This window comes from Pinus tabuliformis, chromosome 1_2 (assembly GCF_031772625.1).
Source record: "Pinus tabuliformis cultivar Carrire ecotype Pingquan chromosome 1_2, CPIR1, whole genome shotgun sequence".
Taxonomy (NCBI): Eukaryota; Viridiplantae; Streptophyta; class Pinopsida; order Pinales; family Pinaceae; genus Pinus; species Pinus tabuliformis.
The window spans coordinates 720,278,273-720,290,862 of NC_142298.1; positions in this window are offsets into that span (position 1 = coordinate 720,278,273).

The following is a 12,590-nucleotide window of genomic DNA, read 5'->3' on the forward strand; positions in this document are numbered from 1 at the left end:
ACTGACTTATGCATGGTGCCAAATATGGAATTCAACATTTACATGACTGTCTCGAGAGACAATACCTCATTCAGTGTTTCTCTCTTCAACATATGCTCTCGTAGCATCAACCAATTCTGTTAGATGCTTGCGCACATCGGATAATATCACTCGTTCTTTAGACTACGTGGGAGATGCGTGGACATCCCGAGTAGTCACTCTGCGTGATTGTACAACTCAATGTTGTGATTCATCAAATGATATATTGTGCATCTCTACTTCTGGATTGTCTTCAAGGATCTCAGAGACTTTCTTTACTTCTGGATCTAGCGAAGTCAATGGGTTGACCACTTGGTTGTGGGGCGTGAGGTCAATATCTTGTTCTAACTCTGGCTGCTCCATCTCCGTATCCATTTGCTCAAGTATCTTTTCAATCTCTCAAGAGAAGTCCTACTCCTACGACTGCTCACCGTGTCTGCTTTGTCCCAGTTGCTCAAATGAGTGTACAACCTATATGGGTGTAGTTTCATCAGTTTGTGCATGCTTCACCTCTTACTATGTGTATCGCCACTATGCTTCCTTCTCCTTGCTGCACAAATATGGTACTTCCCAGAGTTGCTGCTTCAACTCTTGCAACACCTTCATTATTTTCTCCATCCTCTCTTTATCTCTCTGCCTTTGCATGTTTCGCCTGTCATGCCATCACCTCTTTGCCTCTATCTCCAAAGATTCTTTCTCCACAAGTGGGCCTACTTTGAATTTGTAGCTTTTTAATACCTATGCACTGCCAACAATGTTTCTCTTGCCTTTTCCATGCTCAAGTATGTTATCCCCTACTACTACTGATGATGGTGCTCTCCTAGATGCTACTTCGCTAACAATTCCGCAACTATGCTGACCAATTCATTGAGCCTGGAGAAGTTGTGGCAATATCTCCATGGGTCTTCCTTAGCCCAATGACATGTCCCTTGGATACAAGAAAATTGCACTCTCGCACAATGGTCCCTTACGAGGAAATGCAGGTTGTATGGATTGAAGTGTCTCGAGCCGAAAGTAAATAGTTTGAACTCTTCTGTCTTGGCATCAACATGCTTGAGATTATGTATCTCGTACAACCCAATCGGTAATGGAAGAGTGGATCAGGATGCCTTCTTCTTCTGATGTAGTCTAGCTGACAGTCCTGTCAACATGTGGTATGACACTTCTTGCATGACAAGCTTGTCCATGGAAAAATTTGTTTAAACATGCGGAGGCTTCTTCGTGTTGTACATCCATATGAAGGTGCCAAGAGGTGACGCATACCAATCCTCTATATTGATCAATGCCTCCATTACTACCTGCGACATGCAAGGTGGATCCTACTGTAATATCATCATGTACACTAGGGTGACAAAATAATCTGACAACTATTTGATGACTCTACGAAAGCTGCATTCAAAAAACAGACTACAGTAAATGTGTAATGCCCAACACAAGCCTGGGAATTCTTCAGGGGCACAGATTGCATCCAGAATGTATGCAGATTTGTATATCACTACTTGCTAACCTTTAGGTGGTTGTCAGGCTCCTTCTACATGTTCCTTCATCGTGTGAGCCAACATGTTGGACCAGTTACATGGTTTTCCTTCACTGGCTAGTTGGTCCAACATGATCACCCAACACTATGGGAAGGTCTTAGTGCTCTTTTGGGTGTACAAGCGACACAAAAATATGAGCAAGTACTGATATGCCTTTCCTAGTATCTTTGTCTTGTAACCTGGTTGGTTGTCATCCTGAACTATCTGGATCTTTCACCCAGCTCTTCAAGATATCCCTGGAGTTTGCATTGTTGTTGGGTCTGCTGAAGAGCGTCTTTGAAATCTCTATCCCACTAACACTACTTAGCACCATAATCTCGGGATCAATGTGCGAGACGATCTAATGTATCATGTCCATACATTGAAATGCAGGATAACAAAATACAATCTGATATAAGCCAAACTTGTGAATATTCACATAAACCTTGCAGTCTTCAAGATCTTCACCAAATGTTCCTAAGAATTTATCATTGATATCTTGCCATTTTAACTTGATGTCTTTGTCTACGAGAAACTTGGTGTCTTCATAAATCAGAAAAATCATAGACACTTGCTTAACTGCACCTCCAGTTGCAGTTTCGTCGGTGTCCTTCGACCTTGCTGTCTTGGAGGCCATTGAAACTGAACTGTTAAGAGATGGATGGACAGTTCTATGCATGGAGACATGGTGGAAATCATGGCAAGCTATATTTTAGTTGAAAAGCAAATAAAACTTGAGGACTGACAGGTAACATATGTGGGAGACAAATGGAATGGATTGCACAATTTTCATTGAGGCGCTAGGAGATTGACTACTGAAATTGTGAAAAAGATAATCCAAACTATCTAAAGGTTGGTTGGCTACTGGAATTAGGCAATGCACAATCTAGGCTAACCTATTGGGTGTTGAGATTGGAGAATGCGCAATTTCAGTCAGCAAGACATGCAAGCCCAAGGGCTGCATTGCACAATTTTCCAGCCCACCAAAGCACTGCCTCTATCCTTTGTATTTCATTGTATCTATATTTTACAATAATTACCAAATTCACTTGTATTGGGGCAAAAAAATACGAAAATTCGCCAATTGGTTCTGAGTGCGGAATAATTTGATCCGAAGTATAACGGAGTTAATTTAGCTGGCTGATTCAGAAGTATAACGGAGTTAATTTAGCTGGTTGATTCAGTGGCATAGAACACCACCTTAACACAAGATTAATCAGTTAATGTAATAAATCATATTATTAGAAAATTTATGAATTAGATTAGTTATTACCATCTGAACATAAATAGATAAAAGCGGGCATATATAGAAATAAAGAAGGTAAAAATGAAATTAAAAACTGTATTTTCACTCCTAGAAACTTTGAAACATGGTTGAAGTTTAGAAACGAGGATTTCTCAAAGTGATTGATTGTTTTAGTGGTGAGTTTTTATTTATTTATTGAATAATTATAGATAATACCAAAAAATATAGATAAATCAATTTATGAAATTAGAAAACTTCGTTTTTTCAGTCCTTGAAACTTAGAAACATTCTGGAAACCAGGAAAAGAAAGAATGTCAAAAAGTGATTTATTGGTTATTGGTTTTTATCTATGGAAAAATTATAGATGGTACTCAGAAGTTATAGATAAACTAGTTTTTAATATATGTTTTATTAATGTGTATTTCTTACCTAATAAATTTTTAAATTAAAAAAATATTATATTTGAGTTTTGAAAAAGAGAAGTTTTAGAGAGAAAAGATGAATGGTAAATTTTTTAGATGAATTTTACTTGTAATATTGTTATACTATTCAAAGTTAATAGAAGTTATTTAAACTTAAAAATAAATAAAGAAAAAACTAACAAATCCACCATTCCTTAAGATATCGGAATTCAAATTCCAACTTGGTAACTATGTATTTTACCATTCCATGCCCCTTTTTGAGGCAACCCTCCATGTATTTAATCATCCTGGTCATTAAGTGAGATACCTACACTTCTCAGATTAGCAATATACGCATCCCATTCAAAAACATCCACCCCAGGCAACTAAATATCCCTATCACAAATCCATCATTGTCACTCAATACAGATTTCATCATGTAAGAAAATCTATTTAACAAAGATAATCTCTTTACTATGCAGGAACTGAGAGATTGGGTAAGATAATGAGTGGTTTCCACCAAACCTTTTATAGGCTCCAATTGAATCTTGATTTTGGAACCATCCCCTACCTCCCAACCAACAAATCCCATCAGCCGTTGTATGTTTTTCATCATACTTTTCCATATATATGATGAAATTGTCTTCCTCCTTGCCCCTCAAGAAATTCATGCAGTGAAAAATTGCTCATACATATAGTTGTCTTTAATGACTAGTTAACATATTCCAGTCCCCGTAGTTTCCCTCCACATGTTATTTATGATGAGTGTTATGTTAAAGGAAAAGGGATCAACGATTCCCCATCCACCTTCCTCCATGGGCCTAGCAATGAGAGACCATTTGACCAAAGTTACATCCCGTGAGGTAATGTTCCAACCCAAATAAAATGCCCCATGATGGATTGTAACTTTTTAATTACCTCCCTTGGCAATAGAAAAAGGTGGATTCAATGTACCACTATACTTTTTAGAACAAATTTTAACATGATCATTCTACCTCCCATAGTCAGCCAATGGTGTTTCCAGCAATCTAGCTTCTTGTGGAACCTGTCAACTAACCAAACCCAATACTTGGTGCAATAGTTGTTAAGATTTAGATTCAAACCCAAGTATGGGAGGCCCTCATCAATATGTCTGATACCAACTCCGAATAGTAAACTTATATCCTTAATCATTGTACCTGAAATTCCAATATGAATGAGAATTGACTTCAGTCCATTCATCCATAGACTCGATCCCCTTCTAAAGGATGAAATGGTGTTATGAATAGCAGTCCATTCAAAAATGATAGCATGTCCACTGAAAAGGAGGTCATAAACGAACATCAAGTAGGTGATCTCAATCCATCTAAATACTCTAGAGATTGATCCTTGAACTCTACCATCCCGCACTTTTCTGCTCAGGTTATCGATGACCATGAGAAAAAACATTGGAGATAGAGCACATCCTTGCCTCAAACACATATGGGCCGAGAAGAAATGGGAAAGGAGTACATTCATGATGACAACAAAATTCGTGGTCTTTATGCAAGCCATAATCCAACCAATGTTAGGTGAGGACATACCTACTTTGATTAAAATCAATTGAAGAAATTCCTAGTCAATACAGTCATATGCCTTGGTCAAATCCACCTTGAGAAGGAAAGAATTTAGATTGTTGGATTTAATGGAGTGCATAATCTCTTGAGTAATACCAATTGCATCTTGAATCTATGTACCCTCTATAAACCTGAATTGTTCCTCAGTAATATGCTTAGTCAGAATCTGATTCATCCTTCCAGTTATTAGTTTAGATATCAATTTATACATGGTGTTGCAGAGTGATATCGGCCCAAAATTCGCAAATGATTGGGGACTTCCCATCTTTGTGGTGACATCTTATTGGAAACAAACTGTTACCTCTATTGCACCTGAGTACACTGATTTGGCTCCTATGTCCAACTCGTCTGATAACATGTGCATCATTATCTCGAGTGCATCTAGACCAGCAACATACTGATGCTTAGTGTTTGCGTTGATCACCAAGTCTGTGCTGGTGGCTGTGCACATTAACTTATCAAAGTACGTGTCTAGATCCAATCGGATTTGATTCTTTGTCTTTGCCTTGGTGAGTGTCCGAATAGATGGGATCGAATGCGCACGCACAACAACATCCATGCTTCTGAACACCCATGCATGTGAAGCCTGTAAACTGTTGATGAGATGCGGGAGTTCCTCACAGTTTTGAATCTGACTCCAGATGCATTCCTTCAGCTCTACAACCTTCGGCTTCATCAACTTGGGCAAGTGTAAAGGGGCTCCTTTGTATCTCATTGTCCATGTCTAAATGCGGTCGACGAAAATGTCCAAATCTGAAAAGATGCCTGCTCTCCTAACATAATATTGATGCCAAACATTGAGATGGAGAACTGACTTATGCATGGTGCCAAATATGGAATTCAACGTTTACATGACTGTCTCGAGAGACAATACCTCATTCAGTATTTCTCTCTTCAACTCCACTCTGGAGGATGCTGTAATATGATCTCCTCCCTACTTGGCTATCCGTAACTCCTTAGCCATTCATTTTTTCTCTGCTATCAAAAAGCAAACACTCAAGCTAGTAGCTTCAGCATATGCTCTCATAGCATCAACCAATTCTGCTAGATGCTTGCGCACCTCAGATAAGATCACTCGGTCTTCAGACTCCACAGGAGATGAATGGACATCCTGAATAGTCACTTTGCATGACTGTACAAATCAATGTTGTGACTAGTCGAATGATATAATGTGCATCTCTACTTTTGGATTGTCTTCAAGGATCTGAGTATCTCCTTGATCACTCATGACTTACCTTACTTCTAGATCTAGTGAAGTCGGTGGGTTAACCACTTGGTTATGGTGTGTGAGGTCAATATCTTGTTCTAACTCTGGCTTCTCCATCTCCATATCCATCTGCTCAAGTATCTTTTCAATCTCTCAAGTTAAGTCTTATTCCAACGACCGCTCACCGTGTCTATGTTGTGCCAATTGCTCGAATGAGTCTACAACTTGTATAGGTGTAGTTTCATCAGTTTGTGCATGTTTCACCTCTTGTTGTGTCTATCGCTACTGTGCTTCCTTCTCCTTGCTGCACAACTCTTGTTCTTCCTAGAGTTGCTACTTTAACTCTTGCAATGCCTTCATTGTTTTCTCCATCTTCTGTTTGTCTCTTTGCCTTTGCGTTTTCCTCCTGTCACACTATTGCTTCTTTGCCTCTATCTCCAAAGATGATTTCTCCACAAGTGGGCCTTCTTTGAATTTGCAGCTTTGTTATACCTTTGCACTGTCAACAATGTTTCTCTTGCTTTTGTCATGCTCAAGTATGTTATCCCATGCTGTTGATGATGATGGAGCTCTCCTAGATGCTACTTCACTAACCATTCTACAACTATGTTGACCAATTCATTGAGCCTGAAGAAGCGGTGGCAATATCTCCATGGGTCTTCCTTGGCCCAATGACACGTCCCTTGGATACAAGAAAATTGCACTCTCACACAATGGTCCTTTACGATGAAATGTGGATTGTATGGATTGAAGAGTCTCGGGCCGAAAGTAAATATTTTGAACTCTTCTGCCTTAGCATCAACATGCTTGAGATTATTATCTCATACAACCCGATCTATAATGGAAGAGTGGGTTAGGATGCCTTCTTCTTCCGATGTAGTCTAGCTGACGGTCATGTCAAGATGTGGTACGAAACTTCTTGTAGGACAAGCTTGTCCATGGAAAACTTTGTTGAAACATGCAGAGGCTTCTTCATGTTGTACATCCCTATGAAGGTGCCAAAAGGTGATGCATACCAATCCTCTATATCCATCAATGCCTCCATTACTGCCTGCAACATGCAATGTGGATCCTACTCTAATATCATCTTGTACGCTAGGGTGACAAAATAGTCTAACTACTTTGTGATGACTCTACGGAAGTTGCATTCAGAAAACAGACTGCAGTAAATATGCACAGAGGTTTTCATTGATATCCATGGCTAACAAAAGCCTGGGAATTTTTCAGGGGCACAAATTGCATCCAAAATGTATGCAAACATGTATGTCACTACTTGCAGACCTTTGGGTGGTTGTTGGGCTCCTTTTACATGTTCCTTCGTCGTGTGAGCCAACATGTCAGACCAGTTGCATGGTTTTCCTTCACTAGAAATGCAAAGAGCATTAAGAACTGGATCACGGATTTTACACTTTTAAGTCTTTCCTATATTTTTTAACTGGACGAAGTGTATTAATTTTGAAAGAAAATCTATTGTCTTGAGTGCATCTAGACCAGCAACATATTGATGCATAGTGTTTGTGTTTATCACCAAGTCTGTACTGGTGGCTATGAGCATTAACTTATGAAAGTACGTGTCTAGATCCAGTCAGATTTGATTCCTTTTCTTTGCCTCGGTGAGTGTCCCAATAGATGGGATTGCATTCGCACACACAACAAAATCCATGCTTATGAACACCCACGAATGTGAAGCCTGTAAACTGTTGATGAGCTACGGGAGTTCCTCATAGTTTCGAATCTGACTCCGGATGCATTCGTTTAGCTCTACAGCCTTAGACTTCATCAACATGGGCACGTGTAATGGGGCTCCTTTGTATCTCATTGTCCTTGTCTAAATGCGGTTGACGGTAGTGTCCAAATCTGAAAAGATGCACGCTCCCCTAGCATAACGTTGAAGCCAACCATTGAGATGGAGAACTTACTTATCCATGGTGCCAAATATGGAATACAACACTTGCATGACTGTCTCGAGAGACAATACCTCATTCAATATTTATCTCTTCAACTCTGCTTAGAGGATGCTGTAATATGTTCTCATCCTTGCTTGGTTATCTGCAACTCCTTAGCCATTCACTTGTTCTTTGCTATCAAGAAGTGAACACTCACACTGGTAGCTTCAAAATATGCTCTCGTATCATCAACCAATTCCGCTAGATGCTTGCACACATCAGATAATATCGTTCATTCTTTAGACTACGTGGGAGATGCATGGACATCCCGAGTAGTCACTCTGCGTGATTGTACAACTCAATGTTGTGATTCATCGAATGATATATTATGCATCTCTACTTCTGGATTGTCTTCAAGGATCTTAGTATCTCCTTGATCACTCAGGAATTGCTTTACTTCTGGATCTAGCGAAGTCAATGGGTTGACCGCTTGGTTGTGGGGCGTGAGGTCAATATCTTGTTCTAACTCTGGCTGCTCCATCTCCGTATCCATCTACTCAAGTATCTTTTCGATCTCTCAAGTGAAGTCCTACTCCTACAACTTCTCACCATGTCTGCTTTGTGCCAGTTGCTCAAATGAGTCTACAACCTATATGGGTGTAGTTTCATCAGTCTATGCATGCTTCACGTCTTACTATGTGTATCATTACTATGCTTCCTTCTCCTTGCTGCACAAATATTGTACTTCCCAGAGTTGCTGCTTCAACTCTTGCAACACCTTCATTATCTTCTCCATCCTCTGTTTATCTCTCTGCCTTTGCATGTTTCGCCTGTCATGCCATCACCTCTTTGCCTCTATCTCCAAACATTCTTTCTCCACAAGTGGGCCTACTTTGAATTTGTAGCTTTTTAATACCTTTGCACTGCCAACAATGTTTCTCTTGCCTTTTTCATGCTCAAGTATGTTATCCCCTACTACTACTGATGATGGTGCTCTCTTGGATGCTACTTCGCTAACCATTCCACAGCTATGCTGACGAATTCATTGAGCCTGGAGAAGTTGTGCCAATATCTCCATGGGTCTTCCTTAGCCCAATGACATGTCCCTTGGATACAAGAAAATTGCACTCTCGCACAATGGTCCCTTACAAGGAAATGCAGGTTGTATGGATTGAAGTGTCTCGAGCCGAAAGTAAATATTTTGAACTCTTCTGTCTTGGCACCAAAATGCTTGAGATTATGTATCTCGTACAACCCAATCCGTAATGGAAGAGTGGATCAGGATGCCTTCTTCTTCTAATGTAGTCTAGCTGACAGTCCTATCAAGATGTAGTATGACACTTCTTGCATGACAAGCTTTTCCATGGAAAACTTTGTTTAAACATGCAGAGGCTTCTTCGTTTTGTACATCCATATGAAGGTGCCAAGAGGTGACGCATACCAATCCTCTATATCGACCAATGCCTCCATTACTGCCTGCGACATGCAAGATGGATCCTACTGTAATATCATCTTGTACACTAGGATGAAAAAATAGTCTGACAGCTATGTGATGACTCTACGGAAGCTGCATTCAGAAAATAGACTACAATAAATGTGTAATGCCCAACACAAGCCTAGGAATTCTTCAGGGGCATAGATTGCATCTAGAATGTATGCAGATTTGTATATCACTACTTGCTGACCTTTGGGTGTTTGTCAGGCTCCTTCTACATGTTCCTTCATCGTGTGAGCCAACATGTCGGACCATTTACATGGTTTTCCTTCGCTAGCTAGTTGGTCCAACATGATCACCCAACACTATGGGAAGGTCTTAGTGCTCTTTTGGGCGTACAAGCCACACGCAAATATGAGCAAGTACTGATATGAATTTCCTAGTATCTTCGTCTTGTAACCTGGTTGGGTGTCATCCTGAACTATCTGGATCTTTTACCCAGCTCTTCAAGGTATCCCTTGAGTTTGCATTGTTGTTGGGTCTACTGAAGAGCGTCTCTAATATGATCACCAATTGCGATAAGTGTTACATATGTTGATAGTACTATGCCCTGAAGGTAGAAATCTTTGTCCCACTAACACTTCTTAGCACCATCGTCTCAGGATCAGTGTGCGAGACGATCTAATGTATCATGTCCATGCATGGAAATGCAGGATAACAAAATACAATCTGATATAAGCCAAACTTGTGAATATTCACATAAACCTTGCAGTCTTCAAGATCTTCACCAAATGTTCCTAAGAATTTATCATTGATATCTTGCCATTTTAACTTGATGTATCTGTCTACGAGAAACTTGGTGTCTTCATAACTCAGCAAAATCCTAGACACTTGCTTAACTGCACCTCTAGTTGCAGTTTCGTCGGTGTCCTTCGACCCTGTTGTCTTGGAGGCCATTGAAACTGCACTGTTAAGTGATGGATGAACACGTGCTATGCATGGAGACATGGTGAAAATCATGGAAAACTATATTTTAGTTGAAAAGAAAATAAAACTTGAGGACTGACAGGTAACATACGTGGGAGAGAGATGGAATGGATTGCACAATTTTCAGTGAGGCGCTAGGAGACTGATTACTGAAATTGTGAAAAAGATAATCCAAACTACTTAAAGGTTGGTTGGCTACTGGAATTAGGCAATGCGCGATCTAGGCTAACCTATTGGGGGTTGAGATTGCAAAATGCGTGATTTCAGTCAGCAAGGCATGCAAGCCCAAGGGCTGCATTGCGCAATTTTCCAACCCACCAAAGCACTGCCTCTCAGAGTTCCATAAGGTAAGCCTAGAGTATAGTGTTTGGCGAGTTTTGTGTATTTTTTAGCAGGAAGGTAGAGCCTTCCCTCTTAGAAGTGCACAATTTTGTCTGGGCAAGGAAAAGCCCGGGCGAAGGTTGCCCAGATCCGCTGATAGCTGACTGAAAACATGTGAATCTTCGAATGCATGGAGAAACTAAGTGTAAGAAAGAGTGAATGACCATTCACGCAAACAACAAATTCAAGATTTAGAAAATGGGAAAACATGTATGTGCGTGAGACGGGTTGTCGTATCGACAACCGTCAATGAAAAACAGTCTCATGCATGTGACAACAGTGAGATGAAAATGAAAAGTGAAATGGTTCTTATATAGTCTAACATGCATGCAAAGGAAAAAAACATTCACAGAAGTCAAGCAAAGGACACTCACACAAGACAAAACACAAAAAGTGATAGAAATGTTGCAAAAGACATGTAAAGCGAACTTACCCGAAAATAGTTAAGCAGAATGTGCTAAAGACTCCTAGATGTGTTGTGGGATGTCAGAGCTCCAAGATCAATGTTTAGAATGAGATTTATAATGTTGAATAAATAAGTTTGATGCTCATGACGCGCATGCCAAAATTCTAGGAAAAAGCCACACTTAAAGGGAAGTTTCTAAAACAATCTTTACATGTAACCTATAATTGCTAAAAATAGACCCCTAAAATCTAGTGATGCTTTTTGCATGTTTATTCTTCTATATCAGGAAAATAAACCCAGGCATGCAAATCAAATTTTTTGGGTCTGGGAGGGAACCGTCAACCTAAAAGAACATGCAACAACCTGAACCCTGGAAGGAAAATTTTTGTAGTTTCTGGGCCGAGCTGTGCTGGATGTCCCTGAGGGCTTATGCAATTTCTGGGGTAAACAGGTGACTCTCTCCCAAAATTATGCAATTTCTAGGCTAAGGCCTAGTGCCAGGCCAGATTGCGAAATTTCCTATCAGAAGCCTGTGTGACTGTTCTATACAATTTTGGAGTTCAGTAGGCTGCTCCACATATTTGTGTAATTACTCGAGGGAAGGTTGGTTCCTCTCTAGAATTGCACAATTTTTGTTGCGAAGGTTGGTTCCCCTGTAGAATTTCAAAATTTTCTAGGGGAGCTACTGAGCTAGCAAATAACTTAATTCTAGGATGGAAGCTTATGAAGGGAGTGAAGCAAACTGACACCCATAGGTTTTCAAGCCATTGAAAATTAGCTAAAGCCTATGTACTTGACAGTGAAAGGCATGTTGCTAAGGATGGTTGGTAGGTACGCTCCAAAACGAATCTAAGGAAAAAAATTGGAGGGTAGTTGTAGCCACCTACAATAGTGTTATAAATGTACTAAACTAGATTAATATGAGATATGTGAAATATACCCTTTCGTTATGGTAACTGGGGGAGGCGTTGGAAACATAGTTTTGATCCATTTTGACGAAGATTTATGGATCTAGCTTTGGTTGTTCACCCAAGATCACATTATGACTTGGGAAGTCTCAAGTGTGGGAGAGACATTGGGCCTTCACTTTGAGGTCTTTACTACTATTGTAAGTGTTATTTTTTCCCTTTCTACTCGCTTTTAGAGCATATTATCATTCTTCCTTTGTCACAATCACTTGAATTATGGTCATCACATGCTGGTGACGCGTGATGTTGTTAAATTCAACATGTTTACTTTATTTAATGAGTTATTTGAGCTATATATTTGTTCTTCTATTGTGAGTGTTGAATCATGTAACCTAGAAAATATCTAGTAACCCAAATCATTAGTTTTCATATCTATGCATCCCTAGGATAATATATGCCACATGGTTTTTGTTGCTAGGTGAGTTGATATGGATCAATGTTGGTGTTTCAAGATGTCTCCTAGGTGGCTTGATATGGCTCCCAGGTTAGACAAGGAAGGCACGAACTCACACTCAGTGCTCCGGTGAAATGCAAAGTGCAACT